This window comes from Bombus fervidus, unplaced genomic scaffold (assembly GCF_041682495.2).
Source record: "Bombus fervidus isolate BK054 unplaced genomic scaffold, iyBomFerv1 scaffold0054, whole genome shotgun sequence".
Lineage (NCBI taxonomy): Eukaryota > Metazoa > Arthropoda > Insecta > Hymenoptera > Apidae > Bombus > Bombus fervidus.
The window spans coordinates 45106-55000 of record NW_027212617.1 but is presented as its reverse complement, the minus strand read 5'-3'; the positions used below and the strand labels follow the sequence as shown (position 1 = coordinate 55000).

The 9895-nt window shown below is 42.2% G+C and overlaps 1 non-coding gene across 1 annotated transcript; it reads left to right on the top strand.

The window, feature by feature from the left end:
• The first annotated feature begins 6148 nt into the window (after positions 1-6148).
• On the top strand, positions 6149-8072 carry LOC139997319 (small subunit ribosomal RNA). The gene has a single exon (XR_011802720.1). It is a non-coding gene; the product is annotated as a small subunit ribosomal RNA (ribosomal RNA).
• The last annotated feature ends 1823 nt before the right edge of the window (positions 8073-9895 follow it).

Below are 9895 nucleotides of genomic sequence, written 5' to 3'. Positions count from 1 at the left end.
GATAACGTCTCGAGGGCGTGCCCGGGCGCCACTCCCCCCCCCCCAACCCCCCGCATCGCGGGTCAGCGCCGGGGTACGTACGATATTCTTAAGGTACGTACGTACGTACGAAAATACGACGACGTAATTCGCAAGGGCGAGACGCGCGCTCGCTCCTCTTTTACTTTTCGTTCTCTCGTTTTTTCCTTCTTTCACCATCGACCAAACCGCTCTCGATCGATCCAAGAAACGAGACGCGAACAGTAACGAAAAAATTAACGTAACGAAAATATACCGTGGACGTACGAAGTAACGGTCGCGATCGTTGCTCGCTCGCTGCGCTCGCTCGAACTTATACTAGCCCAACCCAAAACCGATCCCGCGAGTTTCTCCGATTTCAAGAGAAATCGAGGAACGAACGCGAAAAAAGGGATTGGTTTTGGGTTGGGCTAGTTTTTTTTTCGAGCGAGCGCAGCGAGCGAGCAACGCTCGAGAGCCCGTCTGACTTTGAAAAATTTTCGTACCGAACGGTTATTTCCAGTTATTTCGCTTAAAAGCGTTGTGATGCGTATATATTTTTACATAAATGGGAATATCATGTATTCCTACGTCGGGATTAAGCGTTTATTTCGTCCCGAGAACGTTAAAAAAAAATTTTTAATCGAACCGTTTTTTCGAATTTTTTCGCTTAAAAGCGTTACAAGGTGCTAATATTTGTGCATAAATCGCTTTAGAATGACGTTTTACATCGGGATTAAGCGTTTATTTCGTCGCTGGAAAGTTATATAAAAAAAGTATGATCGCGCCCGGACGTTGGAACTTAGTCGCATTCTCGACCGGTACGTAGGGACTTAGAAAAATTTTCGACCGAAAAGTTATTTCGAGTTATTTCGCTTAAAAGCGTTATAAGGTATGAATATTTTTATAGAAATCGTTATGGTTCGACGAATTCTAGTCGACTGTAACGATTTCGTTTTATTTTTTTAAAAATTGCCCCCTCCGGACCGACATGACCGGGCGGTTGGCACTTCGTCGATCCCCCGGCCGGTACGTAGGGACTTAGAAAAATTCCGGTCCAAAAAGTTATTTCGAGTTATCTCGCTAAAAAGCGTTACGAGGTATGAATATTTTTATATAAATGGCAATATTATGTATTTCTACGTCGGGATTAAGCGTTTATTTCGTCCCGAGAACTTTAAAAAAATTTTTAATCGAACGTTTTTTCGAATTTTTTCGCTTAAAAGCGTTACAAGGTACGAATATTCTTGCATAAATCGCTTTAGAATGACGTTTTACGTCGGGATTAAGCGTTTATTTCGTCGCTGGAAAGTTATATAAAAAAAGTATGATCGCGCCCGGGACGTTGGAACTTAGTCGCATTCTCGACCGGTACGTTGGGACTTAGAAAAATTTCGGACCGAAAAGTTTTTTCGAGTTATTTCGTTAAAAAGCGTTACGAGGTATGAATATTTTTATAGAAATCGTTATGGTTCGACGAATTCTAGTCGAACGTAACGATTTCGTTTATTTTTTTAAAAAATTGCCCCCTCCGGACCGACATGACCGGGCGGTTGGCACTTCGTCGATCCCCCGGCCGGGACGTAGGGACTTAGAAAAATTCCGGACCGAAAAGTTATTTCGAGTTATCTCGCTTAAAAGCGTTATGATGCGTATATATTTTTACATAAATAGCAATATTACGTATTTCTACGTCGGGATTAAGCGTTTATTTCGTCCCGACAACGTTTAAAAAAAAATTTTTAATCGAACCGTTTTTTTCGAATTTTTTCGCTTAAAAGCGTTATAAGGTGCGAATATTCTTGCATAAATCGCTTTAAAATGACGTTTTACATCGGGATTAAGCGTTTATTTCGTCCCCGAAAGGTGCCGTAAAAAATTTACGATCGCGCCCGAGACGTTGGAACTTAGTCGCATTCTCGAGCGGTACGTTGGACTTAGAAAAATTTCGGACCGAAACGTTATTTCGAGTTATTTCGCTTAAAAGCGTTACGAGGTATGAATATTTTTATAGAAATCGTTATGGTTCGACGAATTCTAGTCGAACGTAACGATTTCGTTTTATTTTTTTAAAAAATTGCCCCCTCCGGACCGACATGACCGGGAGGTTGGCACTTCGTCGATCCCCCGGCCGGTACGTAGGGACTTAGAAAAATTTCGGACCGAAAAGTTATTTCGAGTTATCTCGCTTAAAAGCGTTACGAGGTATGAATATTTTTATATAAATGGGAATATTATGTATTTCTACGTCGGGATTAAGCGTTTATTTCGTCCCGAGAACTTTAAAAAAAATTTTTTAATCGAACCGTTTTTTCGAATTTTTTCGCTTAAAAGCGTTACAAGGTGCTAATATTTGTGCATAAATCGCTTTAAAATGACGTTTTACATCGGGATTAAGCGTTTATTTCGTCGCTGGAAAGTTATATAAAAAAAGTACGATCGCGCCCGGGACGTTGGAACTTAGTCGCATTCTCGAGCGGTACGTAGGGACTTAGAAAAATTTCGGACCGAAAAGTTTTTTCGAGTTATTTCGTTAAAAAGCGTTATGAGGTACGAATATTTTTATATAAATGGGAATGTTATTAAGTTTTACGTCGGGATTAAACGTTTATTTGGTCCGAAAACGTTAAAAAAAAAATAGTGGACCGACGCGACTCGGCCCGTCGGACTTTGTCATACTCTCCACCGGTACGTAGGGACTTAGAAAAATTTTCGACCGAAAAGTTTTTTCGAGTTATTTCGCTTAAAAGTGTTATAAGGTATGAATATTTTTATATAAATCGCTATATTATTATATTTTACGTCGGGATTAAACGTTTATTTGGTCCCGAAAACGTTAAAGAAAAATAGTGGACCGACGCGACTCGGCCCGTCGGACTTGGTCATACTCTCCACCGGTACGTAGGGACTTAGAAAAATTTTCGACCGAAAAGTTTTTTCGAGTTATTTCGCTTAAAAGTGTTATAAGGTATGAATATTTTTATATAAATCGCTATATTATTATATTTTACGTCGGGATTAAACGTTTATTTGGTCCCGAAAACGTTAAAAAAAAATAGTGGACCGACGCGACTCGGCCCGTCGGACTTGGTCATACTCTCCACCGGTACGTAGGGACTTAGAAAAATTTTCGACCGAAAAGTTTTTTTCGAGTTATTTCGCTTAAAAGTGTTATAAGGTATGAATATTTTTATATAAATCGCTATATTATTATATTTTACGTCGGGATTAAACGTTTATTTGGTCCCGAAAACGTTAAAAAAAAATAGTGGACCGACGCGACTCGGCCCGTCGGACTTGGTCATACTCTCCACCGGTACGTAGGGACTTAGAAAAATTTTCGACCGAAAAGTTTTTTCGAGTTATTTCGTTAAAAAGCGTTATAAGGTACGAATATTTTTATATAAATCGCTATATTATTATATTTTACGTCGGGATTAAACGTTATTTGGTCCCGAAAACGTTAAAGAAAAATAGTGGACCGACGCGACTCGGCCCGTCGGACTTGGTCATACTCTCCACCGGTACGTAGGGACTTAGAAAAATTTTCGACCGAAAAGTTTTTTTCGAGTTATTTCGTTAAAAAGCGTTATAAGGTACGAATATTTTTATATAAATCGCTATATTATTATATTTTACGTCGGGATTAAACGTTTATTTGGTCCCGAAAACGTTAAAAAAAAATAGTGGACCGACGCGACTCGGCCCGTCGGACTTGGTCATACTCTCCACCGGTACGTAGGGACTTAGAAAAATTTTCGACCGAAAAGTTTTTTCGAGTTATTTCGTTAAAAAGCGTTATGAGGTATTATATTTTTATATAAATCGTTGTATTATTATATTTTACGTCGGGATTAAACGTTTATTTGGTCCCGAAAACGTTAAAAAAAAATTTTTTATTCGAAAGGTTTTTTTGAATTATTTCGCTTAAAAGCGTTATAAGGTGCGAATATTCTTGCATAAATCGCTTTAAAATGACGTTTTACATCGGGATTAAGCATTTATTTCGTCGCTGAAAAGTTATATAAAAAAAGTATGATCGCGCCCGGGACGTTGGAACTTAGTCGCATTCTCGAGCGGTACGTAGGGACTTAGAAAAATTTCGGACCGAAAAGTTTTTTCGAGTTATTTCGTTAAAAAGCGTTATGAGGTATGAATATTTTTATATAAATCGCTATATTATTGTATTTTACGTCGGGATTAAACGTTTATTTCGTCCGTGGAAGGTTAAAAAAAAACGGACGGATACGACCGGGCCTTTGGAACTTTGTCTCATTCTGGACCGGTACGTTGGGACTTAGAAAAATTTCGGCCGGCGGAAAAGTCCGAAATACTTATTTCGAGTTATTTCGTTAAAAAGCGTTATAAGGTATAAATATTTTTGCGGAAACGGTTATATCTCTATTAAATACAACTGGATTAAACGTTTTTTTCGAATTTTTTAAAAAATTTGTGTTCGACGAACTGACACGACTGCGATATTTGTTTAATTATTTCGTTAATTAACGTTGCAAGGTATATATTTTTTTGCATATTTCTCGTTGTTTCAACGTGTTCTAATCGATTAAGAACGTGGTTTTTGTCCGTATTCGTTAAAAGAGGTGGTTTACTGATGCGATTTTGAAAAAAAAAAAAAAAATTAAATTTTTCGATAAAAACTCGTTTAAAATATTAAAATAAGCGGTGCGTTAAAATATCTCGACGATAGGACGTTTTATAAGGGTACTTTATTGGAACAAAGTGGTCGAGCGTTTCAGAGACTAAGTCCGACGGTACGTTGGGACTTAGAAAAATTTCGGCCGGCGGAAAAGTCCGAAAAGCTTATTTCGAGTTATTTCGTTAAAAAGCGTTATAAGGTATAAATATTTTTGCAGAAACGGTTATATCTCTATTAAATACAACTGGATTAAACGTTTTTTTCGAATTTTTTAAAAAATTAGTGTCCGTCGAACTGACACGACTGCGATATTTGTTTAATTTTTTCGTTAATTAACGTTGCAAGGTATATATTTTTTTGCATATTTCTCGTTGTTTTAACGTGTTCTAATCGATTAAGAACGTGGTTTTTGTCCGTATTCGTTAAAAGAGGTGGTTTACTGATGCGATTTTGAAAAAAAAAAAAAAATTAAATTTTTCGATAAAAACTCGTTTGAAATATTAAAATAAGCGGTGCGTTAAAATATCTCGACGATAGGATGTTTTCTAAGGGTAGTTTATTCGAAAAAAGTGGTCGAGCGTTTCAGAGACTAAGTCCGACGGTACGCTCTAACGGAGGTTTTACATGGTAAGCGCCCGGCCGCTGGCCCGGCCGGCGCCGACCGTCCGGCCGGCGCTTTGGTATCTATAAGAGACACGTCGAGTCGGACGGTCCGGACGGAACAGCGTCGAGCGCGTGGCTATTCTACGGCCTCGGTTGAGAATTCAGTCACCGCTCCTCGAGTCTTAGTGAACTTTTTTACTATTTCTCGACTGTTCCTTCGTTCTCGTATCGACTCTTTCTCTACACTGCTGCGCCGCGGGTCGCTGTCCTGGACGTAATGACCAAATAACGTGGCAAGGTTCCCCTTAGTCGGGAAGCTGGATCCTGTATGCTCGCACTAACTTTAAAAAAAGTTAGGGCAGTGTGCTTGTTACTAACTGAGTATCAATTCATGCTGGTTCGGCAGAGACCGTTCCAAAACTTATGTTATAGCGTACGCAGTACGTTTTAAACATACGAAAGGCTAATGGGGAGCGTACTACCTTTTAGGAAGTGCGTTCTTTCTGATTGGAGAATATCAAAAGAACGAACGAATATGTTTCTTACGAGGACGGTACGTTCAGCATGCAGTTTACGTGCTTTTTACCGCTAAGGCATATTCGTTCAACCAACAAACCATTCTTACAGAATATGATCCTATGAACAGAATGATCTTAAAATATTCCACACAAACAATCAAACGAACGAAAGAAAGTAAAGAGAGAGTGGCGAAATGAGAGAGAGTAGTGGCGTTCGACGTTACAACGGGAATTAAAAGGGTGTCGTCGAACGTTCACTAAGAACGAAAAGTCTCGTCGTACGGTGTTACGGACCCACCTACGACACTCTGAGGCTATTTTAAAAAGAGAGTCTTTTGACTCTAATATATAATATATATATAAAATACAAAGTTCCCTGGTTGATCCTGCCAGTAGTCATATGCTTGTCTCAAAGATTAAGCCATGCATGTCTCAGTACATGCCGCATTAAGGTGAAACCGCGAATGGCTCATTAAATCAGTTATGGTTTCTTAGATCATACTTAAACTTACTTGGATAACTGTGGTAATTCTAGAGCTAATACATGCAAACAGATTCGTACCAGAGATGGTACGAATGCTTTTATTAGATCAAAACCAATCGGTGGCGGATGGCTCGTCCGTTCGTCCATCGTTTGTTTTGGTGACTCTGAATAACTTTGTGCTGATCGCATGGTCATCTAGCACCGGCGACGCATCTTTCAAATGTCTGCCTTATCAACTGTCGATGGTAGGTTCTGCGCCTACCATGGTTGTAACGGGTAACGGGGAATCAGGGTTCGATTCCGGAGAGGGAGCCTGAGAAACAGCTACCACATCCAAGGAAGGCAGCAGGCGCGCAAATTACCCACTCCCGGCACGGGGAGGTAGTGACGAAAAATAACGATACGGGACTCATCCGAGGCCCCGTAATCGGAATGAGTACACTTTAAATCCTTTAACGAGGACCAATTGGAGGGCAAGTCTGGTGCCAGCAGCCGCGGTAATTCCAGCTCCAATAGCGTATATTAAAGTTGTTGCGGTTAAAAAGCTCGTAGTTGAATCTGTGTGTCACAGTGTCGGTTCACCGCTCGCGGTGTTTAACTGGCATTATGTGGTACGTCCTATCGGTGGGCTTAGCTCCTCGCGGGGCGGTCCAACTAATATCCCATCGCGGTGCTCTTCACTGAGTGTCGAGGTGGGCCGATACGTTTACTTTGAACAAATTAGAGTGCTTAAAGCAGGCTACCTTCGCCTGAATACTGTGTGCATGGAATAATGGAATAGGACCTCGGTTCTATTTTGTTGGTTTTCGGAGCCCCGAGGTAATGATTAATAGGGACAGATGGGGGCATTCGTATTGCGACGTTAGAGGTGAAATTCTTGGATCGTCGCAAGACGGACAGAAGCGAAAGCATTTGCCAAAAATGTTTTCATTAATCAAGAACGAAAGTTAGAGGTTCGAAGGCGATCAGATACCGCCCTAGTTCTAACCATAAACGATGCCAGCCAGCGATCCGCCGAAGTTCCTCCGATGACTCGGCGGGCAGCTTCCGGGAAACCAAAGCTTTTGGGTTCCGGGGGAAGTATGGTTGCAAAGCTGAAACTTAAAGGAATTGACGGAAGGGCACCACCAGGAGTGGAGCCTGCGGCTTAATTTGACTCAACACGGGAAACCTCACCAGGCCCGGACACCGGAAGGATTGACAGATTGATAGCTCTTTCTTGATTCGGTGGGTGGTGGTGCATGGCCGTTCTTAGTTGGTGGAGCGATTTGTCTGGTTAATTCCGATAACGAACGAGACTCTAGCCTGCTAAATAGACGTAAATTATGGTATCTCGAAGGCCCCCGGCTTCGGTCGGCGGGTTTTTACTACCAACGTACAAACAAATCTTCTTAGAGGAACAGGCGGCTTCTAGCCGCACGAGATTGAGCAATAACAGGTCTGTGATGCCCTTAGATGTTCTGGGCCGCACGCGCGCTACACTGAAGGAATCAGCGTGTTTTCCCTGGCCGAAAGGCCCGGGTAACCCGCTGAACCTCCTTCGTGCTAGGGATTGGGGCTTGCAATTATTCCCCATGAACGAGGAATTCCCAGTAAGCGCGAGTCATAAGCTCGCGTTGATTACGTCCCTGCCCTTTGTACACACCGCCCGTCGCTACTACCGATTGAATGATTTAGTGAGGTCTTCGGACTGGTGCGCGGCCAATGTGATAAGCATTGCCGATGTTACCGGGAAGATGACCAAACTTGATCATTTAGAGGAAGTAAAAGTCGTAACAAGGTTTCCGTAGGTGAACCTGCGGAAGGATCATTAACGAAAAATACAAAAACACAAAGAATATATTTGACTTGAACACTGTATAATAAAATATATATAATATCGTCGGTAAGGAGCCGTACTCCTCCTATATCGACACAAAGTATATACGACGTATTAACAAGCTATATACTTTGACAAAAGCCAAATTTTTTACAATAAGGAGGTGGGAGACGCTCCAGTTACGAAACTATACGAAGAGTGTGGCACTCTCTCTCGATCATCGGGATGAAGAGATATACTTTTACACGAATAATTCGAGGCGCCTGCGTGAGGTCGTACACAGAAAGACCCGCCGTCTCCGAATAATATTATAACAAACGAAAAACTTAAAAATATTCTCGAGGCGCCTGCGTGAGGTCGTAAACAGAAAGACCCGCCGTCTCCGAATAATATAACACACGGAAAACTTAAAAAGATTCTCGAGGCGCTTGCGTGAGGTCGTACACAGAAAGACCCGCCGTCTCCGAATCCTATAACACGAAACCGCTACTATTAATAATAATAATAATAATAATAATAACGATATGTGAGGGAACTTGAGCTGAACACATATCGAAAAAACTAAAAGTTACAGTGGAAACCACGTGTAATGAGAAATGCGATCGAGGCGCCTGCGTGAGGTCGTACACAGAAAGACCCGCCGTCACGATCTCGTATTTCGTATTTGCATCGTGGAAATCCAACGAACGAACAATATAATATATAAACTAAAATCTCTAAAGTGCCTCGTGTCGGAGAGATCACTGCTCACACCTCTTCTATATTTCGTAGTTGCGTTGCGTAGGCCTCACCTCCTAGCAACGGGACATAAGGAAGACTGCTCTTTGGGATCGAACGAAGCGTCTATAACGAGTCGTCGACGAGAGCGAAAGAACGCGAATAGCGAGCCGCAGAAAAATAGGATACCGAATTATATATCTTCGAAGGTTCTCTTCGAAGATCCATGGATACCTATATCTGCGCGTCTCCAGCTATCTCGCGCGTCTCTCCAAACTCTCGTCGTTCCTCGAAACGTGCTTCCTACCCAAAGGGCGTTCGTTCTTCCTATGTCGTTTCGTTGTCGTTCGTTTCAACGGCGAACGATATACGATGTTCGACAAAACGAAACCACGTTGTACGTTCGTACTCGTGGATCGGGTAACCTAGAACGAAAACGCATTGCGTGGATGTTGGCCCGAAAAGATATATACCAGTGCGAGTGATGGTAAAGAGTATAACGATTCTTAACTAGACGAAGTTGGTTCGGAGGGGACCGCCGGCCGTCTCTCTATCCTCGCGAGTCTAATGCCTCGTTCCGTCGCTAGAGTTTTTCAAACTCTGCTTCTGGCTATCGGGAAGAATAGACCGCGCGCGAGGAAGAGGAACGACGACCGTGCGCGTCCCATCGATTTTTTTTATTTTTACCTGAACCACCGAAGTCGATTCAGAGGGGACCGCCGGCCGTCTCTCTATCCTCGTTGTCGTGAGTCATATGCCTCGTTCCGTCGCTAGAGTTTTTCAAACTCTGCTTCTGGCTATCGGGAAGAAACGACCGCGCGAGGAAGACGACGACGACGACCGTGCGCGTCCCATCGAATTTTTTTTTATTTTTACCTGATCGACGGAAGTTTCGTCCGGTTCGTCTCTTTTACCATCGTCTCGTCGACCCGTTCAGAGGGGACCGCCTGTCCATATCCTCGTTGTCGTGAGTCATATGCCTCGTTCCGTCGCTAGAGTTTTTCAAACTCTGCTTCTGGCTATCGGGAAGAAACGACCGCGCGAGGCCGATGGCTGCGAGTCCCATCGAATTTTTTTTAAACGCACGCACACACATACAC